This window comes from Elephantulus edwardii, unplaced genomic scaffold (assembly GCF_000299155.1).
Source record: "Elephantulus edwardii isolate Elephantulus edwardi_28Jun2011 unplaced genomic scaffold, EleEdw1.0 scaffold00209, whole genome shotgun sequence".
In the NCBI taxonomy this organism is placed as follows: Eukaryota; Metazoa; Chordata; class Mammalia; order Macroscelidea; family Macroscelididae; genus Elephantulus; species Elephantulus edwardii.
In genome coordinates this window covers 4,734,082-4,752,744 of record NW_006399959.1, presented here as the reverse complement: position 1 = coordinate 4,752,744, position 18,663 = coordinate 4,734,082, and positions in this window count along the sequence as shown.

Below are 18,663 nucleotides of genomic sequence, written 5' to 3'. Positions count from 1 at the left end.
GGAAGAATCTGTGGCTGGTCCAGGGAGGTAGTTCTCAACCGTCCAGCATAAGGAATTGGAGTCACTACAAGAATCTTCCTAACTGCTTCAGCTTGGGGCTCCCCTGGGGTGAATGGCAGCTCCCCAAAAGCTAGGTTCATGTGTAGACCCCAGAAATCTGTGTATGACTTTAAAGGGTTAAATCGTGTTCCCTTAAATTATGGGTTAAGTATTGCACTGCAAATGGGAAAGGTCAGCAGTTCAAATCAACCAGCAGGAGAAAAGTGTCAGTTTGCTTCTATAAAGATTCACAGTTTTGGAACCTTATGTTATTGTTGTGTGTTATTGAGTTGGAACTGAGCTACAACTGACCTCTCCTGCAGGTTTTCAGAGGCAGTAAACTACATGGGAGGAGAATGCTCATCCTTCCCCTGAGGAGCAGCTGGTGGATGTTAACTGAGTTCTCTCAGGATTACAGTGCAGCTTCTTACCGCTAGGTCGCCAGAGCTCCTTCTGGAACCTATAGGAGCTCTCTAATTTGTCGAATAGGGTCAATATGTTTTTGTTGTTAAGTACTGTTGCGTTAAGTACAATTCATAACTACCCTATGAACAGCAGATCTGAACCTAGACCAGAAAGCTATTGTCTGAACAGAGCAAGGGAACACCGCATGGGAAAGGTATGTATCAGGGCTGTGTCTTGTCTCAAGACCTATTCAATCTGTATGCTGAGCAAACCATTCGAGAGACCTTATGAAGAAGAATGTGGCATTAGGATTGGAGGAAGACTCAACAACCTGCATTATGCAGATGACACAACCTTGCTGAAAGTGTGGAGCACTTGAGGACCCTGCAGCAGAGGATCCTTCAGTATGGATTACATCTCAACATCAAGAAAACAAAAATCCTCTCCACTGGGCCAATAGGCCTCATCAAATAGATGGAGAAAAGATTGAAAATTGTCAGTTATTTCACCTTTCTTGGATCCATAAACAAGACCCTTGGTGACAGCAGTCAGGAGATCTGTAGATCGATAACATTGAGGAAAGTCTGTTGTCAGAGACTTTTTCAAATTCCTGAAGAGCAATGATGTCAGTTTAAAGACTAAGGTGTGTCTGCCTAAAGCCATAGTCTTTCCAATCATCTGCTATGCATCCGAGAGATGGAAAATTAATAAGGATGATAAAGGAATTGATGTCTTTAAGTTGGGGTGTTAAAGAGTACTGAGTATCCTATGGGCAAACAGATATATTTTGTAGAAAGTGTAACCATAGTGCTCCTTGGAGGCAAGGATGGATAAGCTTTGTTTCACATATTTTAGGTATGTTATTCAGAGAGGAGCATCACGCTTGGAAAGATGGAGGGTCAGAGAAAGAGAAGAAGAACCTCAATAAGATGGATTTATACAGTCAGAGGCAACGGGTTCAAGTGTGATAGAGATGATGAGGATGGTGCAAGAGAGAAGGCAGAAAACACAAAAGAGAAGAGATGCCACACAGAGATTACCAGGGAACGAAAGAAGGAACAAGAACATTTCCCGAGCTGACACACACACAGAGCCTTCCCTAGACTTTGAACTTCTAGCCTTCTAAATGGTGAGATGCTGCATCTCTGCTCTTTAAAACTACCACCTTGTGGCATTCCTATTACAGTTGCACAAAGCGACGAAGACCACCTATCTACCTAATCACTAGCATCCAGTTGATTCTGACTCACAGCAACACTCCTTCAGGTTCCTGAGGCTGTAAATTTTTATGAGAGAAGACTTTTTTTTTTTTTCTTGGAGAGGTCAGTGGATTAGAACACCCGACTTTTAGGTTAGCAGTCCGGTATATTATACCCAGGCCCCTTGGAGACTAAGATAGTGGCCTTATTTGGAAAGAAGGTCTTTGCAGATTTGATCAAGTTAGAGATATTGACATGAAATCATCTTGAATTGTCTGGGTGAGTCCTAGGTCCAATGACGAATGTCCTTACTTCAAGGGGCAGAAGAGATAACACAATCTGAAAGAAGGAAAGTGTGAAACACAATATATGTGAATTTCGGTGCCTTTGAGCTGTTGTACTGGAGAAGAGTCTTGAACATCCCATGGACTACCAAGAAAACAAATAAGTGTGTCTTGGACAGGATGAAACCAAGTTTCTCTTTGGAGGCTAGGATTTTGAAACTCCATTTCACATACTTTGGGCATGTGCCCAGGAAGGACCAGTCCCTGGAGAAGGACATCATGCTCGGAAGGGTGGAGGGACAGCATAGGAGAGGAAGACCTTGAAGGAGATGAACTGATACAATAACTGGTGTAAGTGTGTTGGAGTCAGCGAGACTGGCTCAGAATAGGGCAGGCTTCAGAGCTGTTGTACATAGGGTCACTGTGAGTCTCAGGAGATTCGGTAGCACATAATAACAACAACTACATGGAAATAAATATAAAATGTTTTTAAAAAGAAGCAGAAGGAAAGAGGACATAGGTATAGAGGAGCAGGTCAGGTGATAGAGGCAGAGATTGAAATGATACAGCCAGGAGCCCAGGAACGCCGGGAGCCGCCTGTAACTGGAGTAGGCAAGGAAGACTCCTCCCCCAGAACCTTCGGAAGAGAACAGGACATGGCCGCATCGGGATTCTTGGTTGTTCCTGGTTTTAATCACTCCTGACAAAGTGAAACCAGAACAGACCTAAATTTATAAAATAGGGGTGTACTAAATGGGGGATAAACAAAGCAGGAGCAATTATGGGCTGGTGCCTTCCCAGAAGTTTAGCAATCTCCGCAGAAAATGAGGGTCGCATGCACATTGCATAGCACCCAAATAGCTTTACAGAGTTGGATATGACATTGCCCAGCTCAATATGGCAGTGATCATGCCTTTTAATGTGTATCATTCTCTAAAACCCTGAGGATCATACAGTCTCCTGTATCAGGCTCCTAAAGGGGTTTGTACCCTTGCTGAGTCTCCCATTCCAGGCTTTGACTTGTAATTTTCCTGTCCTGATTAACATTCTTGGTATCGTCTCATCTTACAAATTCGGATCTGTTCCAAAGTTTCCTAAGACTTTCTGGCCCCACCCCCACAAGTGCTCTCAGGGACAGTCAGAGGCACGGGGGGACAAGCCTTGGGCCCAGTGGCAGAGATGGAATGCCTCTGTCAGCGCCCCTGGGGGGGCTCAGGGAGCAGTTATAAGCTTCAGGACTACGGGCAAGGCTTGCAGATCACTCTGATGGGCTACTTGCTACCTGGGCCAGAAATCCCAACCAGGAGCTGCTTCCTTGAGGGCAGATAGTCAGACCCACCATCCAGCAGCCGCAGATGCCACAGTGCCAAGAGTCTACCTCCACAGGCTGGTTTTGCTTTTGGTGGAAGAACAACCCTCACCTGTGCTGGGAGAAGAGGTGTCATTGTTATCTGAGAACAGCAGTACCTGAACACCCTCCCCTGGGCAATGGGATTCCTCTTGCCTTCCTTATTTCAGTTATGAAGCAGAAGCAGAAGCAATAAATTCTGGAAATGAAAATCTCGGCTTCTCTGGGTTAGGGGAACTTGGGCACCAGGGAGGGTCTGCCCCAGGTCCCAGCTGACCACCAGGGAAGGAGCATTCACAGGTAACCCCACCACAGCCCCCTGACCTGGCTCAAGGCCTCTGAGGGCATCTATGGTGCAGGGGTGGACTTTCACAAGGGGCCAACTCTTAGCCCCAGCCCTGACCTCGCAAGTGTTTGATGCAGTTACAGGGACTCCGCCCAGCTCTAACATCTGGTTGGTAGGCTGTGGGCTCAGAAGAGCCCCATGAAACACTGAAAGTACCCCAAGATATCTCCTCCCTAAAGCCACCAGATTCTTGAGTTCATCTCCACTGCTCCTCAAGTCTTTGACCCCTGGAAACACTCCTCCTTGCACTGTGTCTCCCTTGACTCTACCTGACCTGTATACGGGATTGCAAAATGGAACTACCACTAAGCTAAAGTGGGTCCTCCTGGGCTGAGGGCGGTATCAGTGGGGCTGAGGCAGGGGTGAGGCTAAGACTTACCTGGGATAGGCTGAGCTGAACTGGGGTTGGACCAGGGCATCAGTGAGGCTGAGGCAGAGGCAAGGCTAAGACTAGGCTGGTGCTGGAGCAAGGATGCGGCTGGGACAGGAGCTGGGGCTGGGGCTCAACTGGGGCAGGGTGAGGCAGGGGCCAGTACAGATCACTTGACATTTTCTCACTTGCTGGTTGGGTTCAAACTTCTAACCTTACCATTAGCATCCTGTCCACTTAACTGTTCATCACCATCATCATCAGGTGTGAATCATCTGTACTACTCAGGGTTTTATGCCCTTTGCAAAAAAGAGTGAATGGAGGGTGATGTTTAGCTCAAGTGCTAATGGAGGAACTTGGGGGATGGGATGGGGAGAGGTAGCTGTGGCAGACAAAGCTCCCCTCACACCATTTACCATTCCATCTCAGGATGGAGATACCATCCAGGTAAGTATGAAATGACCACAAGTATTCGGGGCAAAATAGCATGGGGAATCCTATCTCCCCACCCTGTCCCCCAGCTCCTTGGTTCACACAGACTTGGCAAGATAAACTAGGGGTTCATGAGTCCCAGGCTGCAGGAGCAGAGGACATGCTGAGGATTGCTCCCAGTCAGTGATGATGACAGACACCCCCCACCTTATCGCGGCCGTGCCAAGAGGACACTGGACACTGGCGATAATGCTGGGTGCTGCTTCCTCCTCCAGCCCTGGCAGCAGTGTGTTGACTGTCAGATGATTTATGAACACAAAAACCAGGGACAGCCTCAGGACCCTCCTGGTGACGCTGTAGGATAGAGCAGAACTGCCCTAAAGTCTTCTCAAGGCTGTAAATCTTTAAAGAAGCAGAAGGCCTCATCTTCCCCGGGAGCATTTAACTGGTGGCTTCAAACTACTGACCTCTTAGTTAGCAGCTGAGTGTTTTAACCCCATGCACCACCAGTGCTTCTTACCCACTGCCATTTAATCCATTCCAACCCACAGTAACCCTGTAGGACAGAATATAACCTCCCTATGGGTTTTCCAAAGTTGTAAGTCTTTATAGGCACAGAAGGAGATTGCCCGACCTTCTCCAGAGGACCAGATTTCCACCCCTCTGCCCCCAAGGAGCAGATTTGAACCGAGTGCTTTTGGGATTATAGCACAGCTTCTTACTACTAGGCTACCAGAGCTCCCTGTTATAATTGTTGTTATGTGTTGTCGAGTCACCTGCAACTCACAATGAATCTATGCACAACAGCTCTGAACCCTGCTCTATCCTGAACCAATCTCACTGACTCCAACACACCTACCCCCAATGTCCCAGTTACCACGTCAGTCCATCTCATCTGGGGTCTTTCTCTCTTGCACTGTCCCTCCACCCTTCTAAGTTTGATGTCCTTCTCCAAAGACTGGTCCTTCCTGGCCACATGCCCAAAATATGTGAGATGGAGCTGTAAAATAGGGGGTCATAATTGTTGTCATTGATGAATCAAGCTTGGAATCAATGCCCTCTACCCGGGGTACAGAACAAGGCAGCGGTCCTCGTCACCCCTTGGCATCATTCCCATCCTCTTACCTGGACTCCTCTCAGCCCTGGCTTCAGAGCCTCCAGCTGTCTCAGCCTGCATGTGCCCAGGCTGTGTTGGGGCTACAGGGAGATCTGCCACCACAGTCCCCAGGAGCCCTGCCTTGAAGGGGACACAGTGCGGTCTTACAGCTCTAGGTGGCACATTCAGACTCAAAGCCACCATGTGCCAAGCTTGGTTGTACCTGACACGCGGTAGAAACTCAGGAAGTAGGTGTGTGGTGGAGTGTGCAGGTGTACACAGTGCTTGCCTATGCCTGTACATGTGTGTGCAAGTGTGCACAGTGTTGGCCTATGTGTGTGCATGCAGGCGTGGACATCCATGGACATCTGTGTACATATACATGGGTGTGCCACGACTATCCATGTACATGAAGGAGGAAGAGAGGCCTGGACCACTCCCCATCCCCCTAGAACAGCAAAAGCCTTCACTCGCAGTCTCTGCTCCCCACTTCCCTAGACACCGGAGGGAAGGAAGGGCTGTGTTACCTGGACAGTGGGGAACTCACTGGGGAAAGGACACTCAGCCAGAAGGAGCCGACTAGCCCATCTTAGCAGCCTCTGACTTCCCAGCAACCTCTAGGACCCTTGGTCAGCCCACCAGAGCAGGATGCCCACATGAGGTTGAGAGGTGGAGCGAGGCAGGACGCTAAGACCCCGAGGCCATCACATAGTCTGACTTCTCTGGCCGCCAGCCTGGCTGCCCACAGGCTCAGGGATTTTCAAGGACGTGGTTTTGGGGAACAGTTTAGCTGTAGAGGAGTGGGGTCTCCTTGCTGGGCCCTCAGACATCTCAGGAGACTTTGACGTCTGGCTTGCGCAGGGCCAGGTTGTTCCTCAAGGTTAGGGGGCTGCCCCACAGGGTCTTGTGCCCTTTCGAAGCAGGCATGGATGGAGGGACTGGGCCTTTCTGGCTTATTCTTTCCCAGCTGGATATGCTGATATGCTCTTGTCAGGTTGTGGGCACGCTGTGTGCCTGTGTGTGTCCTGGGTGCTGGGATGGGGTCAGGGAGGCTGAGTGTTAGCCAGAAAGCCCCTCCCCATAGTGAGAAGTCTGTGTTCCCACCTGGCCTGGTTTCTAACATCATTCTGTCTATGTTCTCCATGGAAGGCTCTGTCCTTGAGTGGGAGTGCCAGGGAGCCAGGCTGCAGGCAGCTGACCAGTGGATGGTAACATATGCAACTCTTCAATTCTAGGAGCCACCCTAGCTCCATGGAAGCATCCCCCTGCCCTCAGGTTGACACCTGCCTGTGGAGTCTCGGCATGTGGGCTGGGGGTAGAGAGTAAGTATTAAGTGACATGACACTGAGCAGAGCAGGAGTGAGTTGAGGTTGTTGTGTGCCATTGAGTTGGAACTGACTCATAGCTGACCCTCCAGCGGGTTTTCAGAGGCAGTAGTCTATCCTTCCATGGAGCAGCTGGTAGATTTGAACTGTGCGCTGCTGGAATTGTACCATAGCTTCTTACTACCATAAGGGAGATGCAGTAAGTGGTAGAACTACTGGAGCCAGGACCATTCTGGTGCCAGGTTGAATCCAGAATGCAGGTGAGTGGGTCCCCTCTGCCCCTATGCCAAGCAGCTGTCCCCTCCATGTCACTAAGGCTACAGCTGGAGAGGGGGTGAGGCTACTCTTGACCTTTGTCACAGCTGGCAGGGGGCATATTTGTTTCAGGAGGGCTGTTTAAATATTTGGTGATTGATAATTTAACTCAGTTAACCATAAAGATAAAATGTAATTGCTTGGAGGTAAAACTATTGGTCTCGGCCTGACTGGAACAAGGAACAGAGAAGAAAAACGGGGATATGAATAATTAACCGAAAGGACTCATGGACCAGTTGAACCACAACCTCCATGACCTTGAGACCAGAAGAACTGGATGGTGCCTGGCTACCACCCTGAATGTTCCAAAAGAGATCATAGGAAAGAGTACATGGGGGGTGTGTGTGTGTCATAAAATTCAAAAGTATGAAAAAAGCCAGACTTGGTCTAGTAGACACTGGTAGAACCCCTGAGAGTGGTAGAACTATGACCCTAACCTACTCTTTCAACCTGGAACAAAATTTATCCCCATAGCTCAATTTTCAGCTGAATAATTGATAAGCGTAGAAAGTGAATAATAACACCAGGGAGACCCTCACTCCTTAGAATAATCAACCACACAAGATCAAAAGGACAGTGTTTCTCCAGGGGTTGAAGGATGAACAGAATGAGAATCACAGGGAGGAAGTGGAAGCAGTTCACTTATATTGTTGGATGTTGTGAGTAACGGTATGAAAAGAAAATGAGTAGTTGAATGGAAATCAATTGGCTTGGAAACTTTTACTCAATTTCAGTGAAAAGAAAAAAGGAATCACATGGTGGGTGGGTGTGTAAAAGGTGGCGGGCATCAGAATGAGGTGGTTCTGTCCCTGGTCCTGAGTTTGCCTGAACCCAGGCTCTGGAGGCCTCCTAGTAAGAAGGTGCACTGCAATCCTGAAGGCATGTAGTTCAAATCCACCAGCTGCTCTGAGGGAGAAGGATGACAACCTCATGTGGGATTAAACTGCCTCTGGAAACCCTCTGGAGGGTCAGCTACAAGTCAGTTCCAACGGAGACACACAGCAACATGCTCCCTTAGGTGGGTGCCTCTGTTCCATACTTTGCAAACAAACGAACAAAAATAAGGTACAAAATGAGGTCACCCACACAGAGTAGAGCCTATGGATACCCTAACATTTTCCCCTTTACATAGACTATATCCTCCAATTCTACAGACACACGCCCCACTCCCCTCTGTGTCTGGCTGGTTCAACCCTTTGATCTCAACTCACAAGCCACATCATTTCCTCTGAGAAGCCCATCTGGATGGCTACCCCAGATGTTCAGAGCTCCCCTGCTCTCCTGGACCCTCATACATTGCATTGGCTCCACAGATGTGCTTCCCTTTTTTCCTCCATGGGTCTGAGGGTCTTCTGGTGGGATCTTGAGCTCCAGGTCCCAGCGCTCGTCAGGGAGAATGGGTCCATGGAGACCTCTGTTCTGGGACATGCCCTCAAACAAGCAAGAGTGCCCGTTTCTGGATTCAGCATTGCTTAGAGCTTGAGATGACTGAGTCTCACCAGAGAGGGGTTACTGCTGAGAGTTTGGGCATGGTAGGGTCCTGAAGGGGACTGAGGCCCAAAGGATGTTTGGGGACCCTCTCTGCAAAACGACCTCATTAGTATAGACCTTGAGGAATGTGAGTGTGCTGGCTGAGGTCCTCTGGCAAGTGGGGAAGTGTGAGGACTTGGAGAGCTGCCCTCCACTTCCCTCTACCTCTTTAAAGTCCTTCCAGAACTGTCCAGGTGTAGCCTCTCTTTCCTCAACCTCTTTCCCTCCTTTCCCCTTCTGGAATGTTTTGGGGGTCAACAGCTCAAGCCTGTGCCCACACTGCACCTTGTGGTATTAGAGCACAGAGTGGGCTGACACCACCTCCACTTTAAGGCTGTGAGGCCCATTTACCTTCAGCTCAGCTTTGGGAGGGAGCCCTGACTGTCAGGACCGGGTGGTGCCTGGATCTTCATGTGTCCACTTCCAGGCCCCTGAGTAGGCTCAGACGGATGCCGAAGCTGCGCAAGACACGCTCCCCACTCCCTGAGAGCCCCAAGGGCCAGCCGTGCGCCCCTCAGGACTCTACCTACTCCTGTTCCCACCCAGCTCAACAGGAGCTCCCGCCCACTTCAGGCTTGGCCACACCCACAGCCTGCCTACCGCCATGCCCACAAACCTGCCAACAGCTCCTTGAGCAGCTCAGCCCACAATCTGTCTTTGAGGTTCTTTTACCAACAGCTGTAATAGTGCCTAGCTGAAAGGTTGATGGTTTGAATCCACGAGGTGCTCCACAGGAGAAAGATGGGAATTTTTCTTCTGTTGAGATTTACAGCCTTGGAAACCCCTTCTGATGGAGGGTCACCATAAGTCAGAATCAACTTGGCAACAGTGGGTTTAGTGGTGGTGTACATGCAAAGGACCCTTGCCAGCACAATGATTAAGCATTTGGTTGTTAACTGAGGGGCCAATGGTTCGAATCCACCAACCAGGCTGTTCCTAGTCGATCGCCAGGAGAACGGTGAGCCAGTCTGGTTTCTTAAAGATTATGACTTTGGAAACCAGCTGTACTCTGTTGGAATTGACTGACAGCAACCTCTTCCCCACAAAACCATTTCCTCCCTCACCCTGAGCTCAGGTGGCCCAGGAACCCTTTGTCACTGGGGACTTGCTCTGCCTGTCTCAGCAGATTGGCCTGTGTTTTTCCCCCAGAACCACATTCTGGGCAGAGCATGGTCACCCTAAGGGTAGGGGGCCAGGTGAGAGGCCCAGCCCCTCTGTGCAGTCTGCCAGAGAACAGGCAGAGTGGGGTGACTGCGAGGGTGGGTGGGGAGGCAGGGAGAGAGCAGGCTGCAAGGGAGTGAAGTGTCTAGACGCCACAAAGAAGGTGCTTCCAGGCGCTGTCATCGCAGGCAAGGCACTGCACTCTGCTGTGACAGCTTGTCGACGAGCTTTTAAAATGATTATTGCTGACTTAGAACTCCATGTCCCAGGGGAAAGGGCACGTCACACATCGTCCCCTCTTCCTTCCCCACACCAGCGGTGGGGCATCCACCATCTGGCCAGTCTACACCTATCAAATCAACTTCCTGCCCAGCCCCAGGCCAGGATGGCTAGGTCATTCCATCCCTCCTTGCTCAGTTTGATTCATGGATCCCCCAATTACTTCAAATGCAAGTTTAAGTTTCAGCAAATCTTAATGCTTGGGGTATGCTGGGCAAGGAGCTCTGGTGGCAGAGTGTGTTACATATCAGATTCCTAACCAAATGGTTGTTGTTGTTGTTATGTGCCATCGAGTCATTTGTGACTCATAGTGACCTATGCACAACAGCCCTAAACCCTGCTCTATCCTGTGCCAATCGCACTGCCTCGGACACACCCATACCGATTACCCCAGTCACCGAATCAATCCACCTCATAGAGGGTCTTCCCCTCCTGCGCCGTCTCTCCACCCTCTCAAGCATGATGTCCCTCTCCAAGGACCCATCCCTCCTGGCAACATGCCCAAAGTATGTCAGACGAAGCCCCAGAATCCTTGCCTCCAAGGAGTTGCTTGGTTTAGTCCTCTCCAGGATGAATCTGTTTGTTTTCTTGGCAGTCCATGGTACATTCAATACTCTTCTCCAGCACCACAGCTCAAAGGCATCAATTCTCCTTCTGTCCTCCTTAGTCATTGTCCAACTCTCTGGTGCATAACAAGTGATTGCAAAGACCATGGCCTGTATCAGGTGCACCTTAGTCTCCAGAGAGACACCATTGCTCGTGAGTACTTTAGAGAAGTCGCTAACAGCAGACTTTCCCATTGCAATATGCTTTTTGATTTCCTGACTGCTGGTGCCAAGAGTGTTGACTGTGGAGTCGAGCAAACTGAAGCTGTGAACAATCTCAATCTCTTTGCCATCCATCCTGACGCTGCCAATTGGTCCAGTGGTGAGAATCTTTGTCTTCTTGACATTGAGCCTCAGTCCATACTGAAGGCTGCAGTTCTTGACCCTCCGCAGCAAATGGTAGACAGTTCAAATCCACCAGCCTCTTCAAGGGAAGAAAATGAGGCAGCCTCCTCCCATAATGATTAACAACCTCAGAAACCCAAGTAAGAGGTCGTCGTGAGTTGGAAGTGACCGAATGGTGGTGGCTTAGGTTATTTCTTTGCACAGAGGGTCAGGGATAAGAAGACCACAGGTTGACACGGTGACTGCAACAACGAGCTTGATCGAACTCCGTAATTGTGAGGATGGTGCAGGGTCTGGCAGGCCTTCATTCTGCTATACACACACAGGGTGCTATCAGTCTGAGCTGACTCAGCGCCAAATAATATTTCAGATTAGCTCTTGTTGTTGTGCACTGTCGAGTCAGAGTCAACTCACGGCTCACCCTCCCAGAAAGTTATCAGAGGCAATAAATCACACAGGAAGAGACTGCCCATCCTTCTTCCACAGAGCAGGTGGTAGACTTGAACCGCATGCCTTTGAACTGGCAGTGCAATTCCTTACCATCAAGCCGCCAGAGCTCCCTAGATTACTTGTAATAACCTAATGCAGCGTAAATACTGAATAAATGGCACTTTGCCCTCCTGCTTATTTTGAAAAGAGCCTTGCTTGGTTCACTGTGGTTAGAGCAAACATTAAACAAAAAAGTCAGTGAGTGGGACCGACTGTTTGGTTGCTCAGGAGAAGAAAGATGAGGAAGTCGGCTTCCATAAGAGTTAGAGCCTTGAAAACCCTACAGGGTCCTGGAAAGTTGGAACAGACTTGATGACAGTTGGTTTGGTTTTCTTCTAACCTTTTAAAGAAATGCTTTGACCACTTAGTTGCATTTTTATTTTCCTCTGAGTATTTTCGATCTGAGGTTGTTACTAGTAATTAAGAGTAATCTTACTAATGTTAGTGACAGTGGGTGACACCTGGGAACCCAGCTTTTAGACTCTGAAATATAGGAAGGAAACTGGGAGTGTAAGGAAGAATATACATTTGCAACTGCCCCTCTGTTAACTTGCTACTTTGTTCGAGGGCTTGTTCACCACTCTTTGGCTTGGCTGGAGTGAACTGAGCATCTCACTGTGAGTCACCAGCAGCTTTGAGCGGGGATGATATTGGAGGATGCTCTAGAGGAGACAGGTTTGGGGTGGAAGTGAGGCATCTGTCACCAGGAGCAACCCAGGCCAGGCAGGGATCTGTCCAGGCAGGTGTCTGCAGCCCAGGAGGCGGCCTGTAGCCCAGTGTGCTCTGTAGTGCTGCGGGCTGTTTCTAAGCAGCAGGGTTGGGCAGCTCCTCCTTGGTAACAGCCCATGGTGGATGTGTCACTGGCCTGGCTCACAGGCTGCCTCTGTGGCAGCTGGGATACCCAACCTGGCTGGAAGACTGGGCCCTGGGCACAGGCTGAAGCTTTGTTGGCATGAAGGCCAGTCCATGGGGGCAGGGCTAGGGAGTACAGAGACATTGAGAAGTGACCAGGTCAGGATGGCCGGAGCTGGAGCTCTCTGGCTTCCGGGTGTGTGTGTGTGTGTGTGTGGGGGGGGGTGTGTGTGTGTGTGATCTGTTGCTAAGAAGGCAGATTTCACAGTTGGGGGGGGGGATTGGGCTAAGATGAGAAGCTTGGGCTCTGAAGGGGCTTGTGATGCTCTGACTGTGATGGGCTGTGATAGGCAACCTGCAGTGTGATGGGGGGTTTAAGACTATGATTGAGGGCTTGGATCCTGATGAGGATTGAGGCTGCAGTAGGGGTTCAAGCTGTGACACAGTGTAGGAGGGGCTAGAGTTGTGATTGGAATCTGGCTTCAACGGTAACTGGATTTTAATAGCTGTGATGCGAGGGCCCGGGTTGTAGTGGGGGACTCGGGTCATGATGGGGGTTTGGACCGTACTGAGGGTCAGGTTCTGATGGGGGCTCAGGCTTACAAAGGAAGGCTGTCTGTCCTGAGGGTCACGTTTTGATGGGGGCTCAGGCTGTGTCGAGGGGCTTAGGCCATGATGGGGATTTTGGATTGTAATGGAATTTTGGCTTGTGATGGGCAAGGAGAGAAGTGAAGGCCGACGCAGACTCTGCGGTGGACTCTCAGCCACTTTTGAGCTCCCAGGTGTGACGGAGAGAGACTGAGCTGGATTGCAGACCACAGTGGGCCCAGTTTCCCACTTTTCAGATGTGTTCCCCAGCTCCCTAAGGGTGAGGGGGAACATAAGAGGTTCTGGGGCTGCTGAGTGCCCTGGGAGTGGAACCAGGCTGGGTTGGCACTGAGGCTTCAGCCTCTCTTCCTGCTTGGGCCTGTCTGGTGGTCCTAGTTCACACAGCCTGATGCTCTGGGTTCCAATCCTACCCCCATGCCTATACTGAACCAGCAGCTCTGACCAGGAGTTGTTCTCCCTGACCTCTCACTTGAGCACAGGTGCCTCAGAGCCCAGGGATGCAAGAACTTATGGTGTGGCAATGGATAGCAAGTGACTCTGGAGGACTGAAGTCAGGGATCCCAGAGAATCCCAGAGCATATGAGAAGTAATGACCAGAAAAGAGGAAAGGATGAAGGAAGGAACAAAAGGTAGACCTGGGAGGAGGTGGGCACCAAGGACTGTGGTCTGAAGGGAGCAGGGAGCCAGGGGATGAGGATGGAGAAAGCCCAGAAAAGGACTCTGACTGGTCACTGAGGGCTTGGTGAGTAGCTCAGGCTTGATCTGGGCAGAACAAAGGGAGAGGGGACAGTGGATGATGCTTGTCAGCAGGATGGAGAATGTATTCATTATAGAGTGAGGTGCTTTGTGTGCTCTGGCTGGCCCGAGGTGGACAGTGGTGTCCTGGGCCAAGGGAGGGAGGGAGCAAAGATTGAGGTAAGTGGGGCAGTGAAGGGTCCCAGAGCTGCACAGGCCTGCTACGGCCTCCACAGACCTCCACTGGGAATGGGATGGTGCCCACAGTTCTCCAGCAGGCGGCTGGGCTGCCTGCTGCCCATAGCCCAGACTCCCAAGTGAGGTGGTATTGTTAGGTGCTGTCAAGTCCAGTGAGAGTCCCAGCAACCCTATAAACAACAGATCCAAACCCTGCCCTATCCTGTACCATCCTCATCATTTGTGACACACCTGAGTCCATTGCTGTAATCAATCCAATTCATTGAGGATTGTTTTCTCTTTCACTGAACCTCTACCTTTCTAAGCATGTTGTTCCTTCTGGAGTAAGAGGAGCCCCCACAGGGCCTAACGTAGGGCCTGAAACCCAGTAATTGCATCCACCCAAGGTCAAACCCTTCTTCTGGGGCAGGGGAGGGTCTTATTTCTACTTCTTGCCTGCTGGACTAATGTGTTGTTTGTCCCCTCTGCCCTGCGCAGCTCTCTGCCAAGAAAAAGCTTTGCCCTCAATAACAAAATTATAAAAAGATAAAATAGCAAAAAGCAAAATAAAATTTCCGGAGGCCTAGAGAATTAAAAAAAAAAAAAACCAAAAACCCAAACGCTGGGAACCCCCCCCCCAAAAAAAAACCAAACCAAAAAAACACCACCAACCACATCTGAACATTCTGTACAGTTTAATTAAACTATTGTGATGCCAATTTCCAAATGGTCCCTGCCTCGTCGTGCTTTTGGAAATTTCTCATTGGCCGGGCAAATGCATTCTGGTCAGACTGTTTTTAACGAGACTTTGCCCAGGAACATCAATTTATTATCGGTGCTTCATTTCCTTCTCTGCTGACTGTGAATCCTCCTCTAGCAAGGCCAGGTGGCCCCCTCTCCCAGTGTAACAGGATGGAATGGAGGTCGGTGAGCACCTCCAAGGAGTTATGGAGTTTGGGGTGGGAGACAAGATGGCAACTTCTCAGAACTGCTGTGGGGGGTAGGAAGGAAATAGAAGGTTTCTTTCTGAGACCTTGAGTTGGAAAGGTCCTCCCAGGTGTCTGCTGGGCCTCACTGCCCTACATGGGCTGGGAGCTGTCTCAAGTGCATAAACTTATGAGTTTATGCTTTAAGAGCATGTCTCTTTCAAACACCCATGGCCCTTTCCCTTCTGCAGATGTTTGGAGGACAGAATGTGGTGGACCACGCAGTAGGAACACCAGGCAGACTCACTCCTGTCCCCTCCTACACACAAGGGACTCCTACTTCCTCCCAAGGCAGGTTACCACTTATCCTTTACTTAGATCTTCTCACCACTCATGCTTTTTAGCTTTAATCTGCGGACACTGCCTTGGTTCTGTAGTGCTGCCACAAGCAGTTGGCTTTGTTGGTGTTATCATCGAGTTGTCTGCCACTCATTGCGACTGTAGGTACAATAGCCTGAAACCCTGCTCTATTCCTTGCCAATCTTAGTGTCTCTGACACACCTATCCCCATTATCCCAGTGACTGAATTAATCCATCTCATCGAGTCTTTCTCTCCTGCACTGTCCCTTCACCCTCCCAAGCATGATGTCCCTCTCTAAGGACCAGTCCCTCCTGACAACATGCCCAAAGTATGTCTGACAAAGCTTCAGAACCTTTGCCTCCAAGGAGCAGCCTGGTTTTACCCTCTCCAGGTTGAACTTGTTTGTTCTCCTAGCTCTAGCACCACAACTCAAAGGCATCAACTATCATTCCTAGTCATTGTTCAGTTCTCTGATGCATAGCAAGTATTGCAAAGACCATTACCTGTATCAGGTGTACCTTAGTCTCCAGACTGATCTCATTGCTCTTCAGTACTTTGGAGAGGTCTCTGATAGCAGACTTTCCTAATACAATTAGTCTTTCAATTTCTTGGCTGCTGGTACCAAGAGAGTTGATTGTAAAGCCAAGCAAACTGAAGCTGTCAGCAATCTCAATCTATTCACCATCTATCATGATACTAATAATCGACCCAGTGGAGAGAATTTTTGTTTTCTTGATGTTGATCTTCAATCCTTATTGAAGGCTACAGTCCTTGACCTTCTGCAGTAAGTGTTTTAGGTCCTCCTCAGTTTTAGAAAGCAGGGTTGTGTCATCTGCATAACACAGATTGTTGATGGGTCTATCTCCTAACATTTCTCCTCATAGAGCCTCGCTTCCTGGATAATCTGTTCCACATATAAATTGAAAAGGTATGGAAATAGGATGCATCCTTGGTGCACACCCTTCCCAATTTTGAACCATGCAGTGTTTCCTTGCTCTCTTCTGATGACTGCCTCCTGTCCAAGTATAGGTTTTGCATAAGCACAATCAAGTGTTCTGGGATTCCCATTCTTCTTAGAGACAGCCACAGTTTATTATGATCCACACAGTCAAATGCATTTGCATAGTCAATGAAACACAGATAGACATTTCTCTGATACTCTCTGGTTTCAGCCAAGATCCACCTGACATTTAGCTATAATATCCCTAGTGCTACAGTCTCTCCTAAATCCAGCCTGCACTTCAGACAGTTCTCTGCTAATGTGCTGTTCCATTCATTTTTTTTATAACTTTCAGCAGAATCTTGCTTGCATGTGATATCAATAATACTGTTCAATAATTTCCACAGTTGGCTTCAGGAAACAGGTATTTTTTCTCTCCAATTTGAGGAGGCTGGAAGTCCAAATTCATTTTTAGGGGAGAGCCTTCTCTCGGTGTTGGTTCTGAAGGAAAGTCTTTATCTAATTCAGCACGTGTAGGCCTGGCATTATGGAAGATCTCTGAGTGTCCAGACTCTTCCCTGTATTAAGGAGCTTCCCAGCACAGGGACCTGGACTCAAAGGACACACTCCACTCCTGGCAATTCTTTCTTGGTGGTACTGAAGTCCTCCTTTCTGCTTGCTTTCTTCTTTTATCTCTTGTGAGATGAAAGGTGTTCGGACCACGCCCCAAGGAAACTCTTCTTACATCAGGTCAAGGCTATGTTCTGATTTAAGGGTGCTACATTCCACCTCTAATCTTTTTACAACTATTTGATCTATCAGATTGTGAGGAATGATTACACAATTTCCAAATAACATCACGATAGACCTATTATTTCTTGGAATGACACAAGTCAATCCATGACAATTTGCTAGTACAATACACTGCTTGACAAAGTTTCTTTCTTCTGCTTATCCCTAAACATACCTGTGATTTACTACCAGAGAAATGAAAGGGATGTCTAACCCGGTAACTCAGCTCCCAAGCTTCACTCAGGAAGTGGTATGCTGGCCACCCCTCAGCATATCCAGTAAGCTCCTGGAAACATTTAACCCCAGCTAGAACTCTCAATGAAGAGACAGGATGGAAAAGGGTCAGGGGTCCTAGTAGATACTCGCTCAGAGCAGGACCTGGTTGAGGCTTTGCATCTGTCGAAGTATCCCTCAGGGTTTGTGTCCTAGGCCAAACCCATCAACCTCTTTGGTGAAAAATTCACATATACAAGGGGAGGTGCTATTAACCAAGGACACACACCTGGGTCCTGCAGGGGGGTGGGGCTTCCACCTTGTAGCATCCCTGCTTCAGGGCCACGTGCTGCCCCTGCCCTTGAGTGAAAATCAGGGGGCAGTATACTCATAAAAGAACTCCGTTTCTTCCTTTTTCATCAGGCCAGCCAGAAGCCAGCTGTTGTGGACTCCATCCTAAATCACAGTAACACCGTGTGCTGTCAGGGCAGAACTGAGCCTCACAGTTTTCAATGGCTGAGTTTTGCAGCAGTAGATTGCCAGGCCTTTCTTGTGAGGCATCTCTAGGTGAACTCGAACCTCCAACCTGTCCTTTAGCAGCTGAGCTTCTCCCTGTTGGCATGAACACTTCCTCTCCCAGGGGCCAGGGCTGAGACTAGCCATCCCCCTCAATCTCTGGATCTGGGGGTCCTGGGGGTGTGGATACTTTTGCCCAAGGCTTCCAAGGCCTGGGCCCACTGAAGTGGGTGTGTTCCAACCAGCTCCCACGGTCTTTGTTCAGAGGAAGAATCCCTCTTGACTCCTTTCCCAGGTGATGCTCCTCATGAGCTGGGATTATTAGGGGGAGACACACCTTATTGCTGTGGACTGGACACTAACTGGAGATGTTTCAGTCTCAAGGAGGGAATGGGAGCCTGTTCCCGCCCTTTAAGATGGCATGCCCTTCCTTCTCTGGAGTCTGAAAGACCCTTGCTGACTCTGGGTGGCTGGGCTGTTAGTGGGTGAGAGCTTTCTATGAAGGCAGTGTCCCCTTGGGTCCCTAGGTCCTGATAGGAAGGGGGCCTTGGGCCTTGTCTTCCACTTAGAAGGCATGAGGAGTGGCCTTCTTTCATCCAGGAACCCCTGGGGCGCAGGAGTGTGTGCCTAAAATCAAAACCCTCCCATGTGCCTTCTAAGAGGCTAGGTAGAGGAGGTAGCTAAGCCCCAGGGTCAAGTTCATGAAAACTGCCAGTGTGTGTGAACGTGAGAGTGTGTGTGTGTGTGTGTGTGTGTGTGTGTGTGTGTGTGTGTGTGTGTGTGCACGCGCGCGCGCGCAGCTGGGTGCGGATACGGGGCGCCCACCCACGGACTCAGTGCGCGCACATTCCCCACCCCCGCATTCATCGCACGCGCATCCTCACACCCAGGACACACATGAGGGGGAAGGGCGCGCCGCCTGGTGGTCTCCGCCGCACGAATCGCCCCCGCCGCCCACTCCCTGCCCCGCCCCC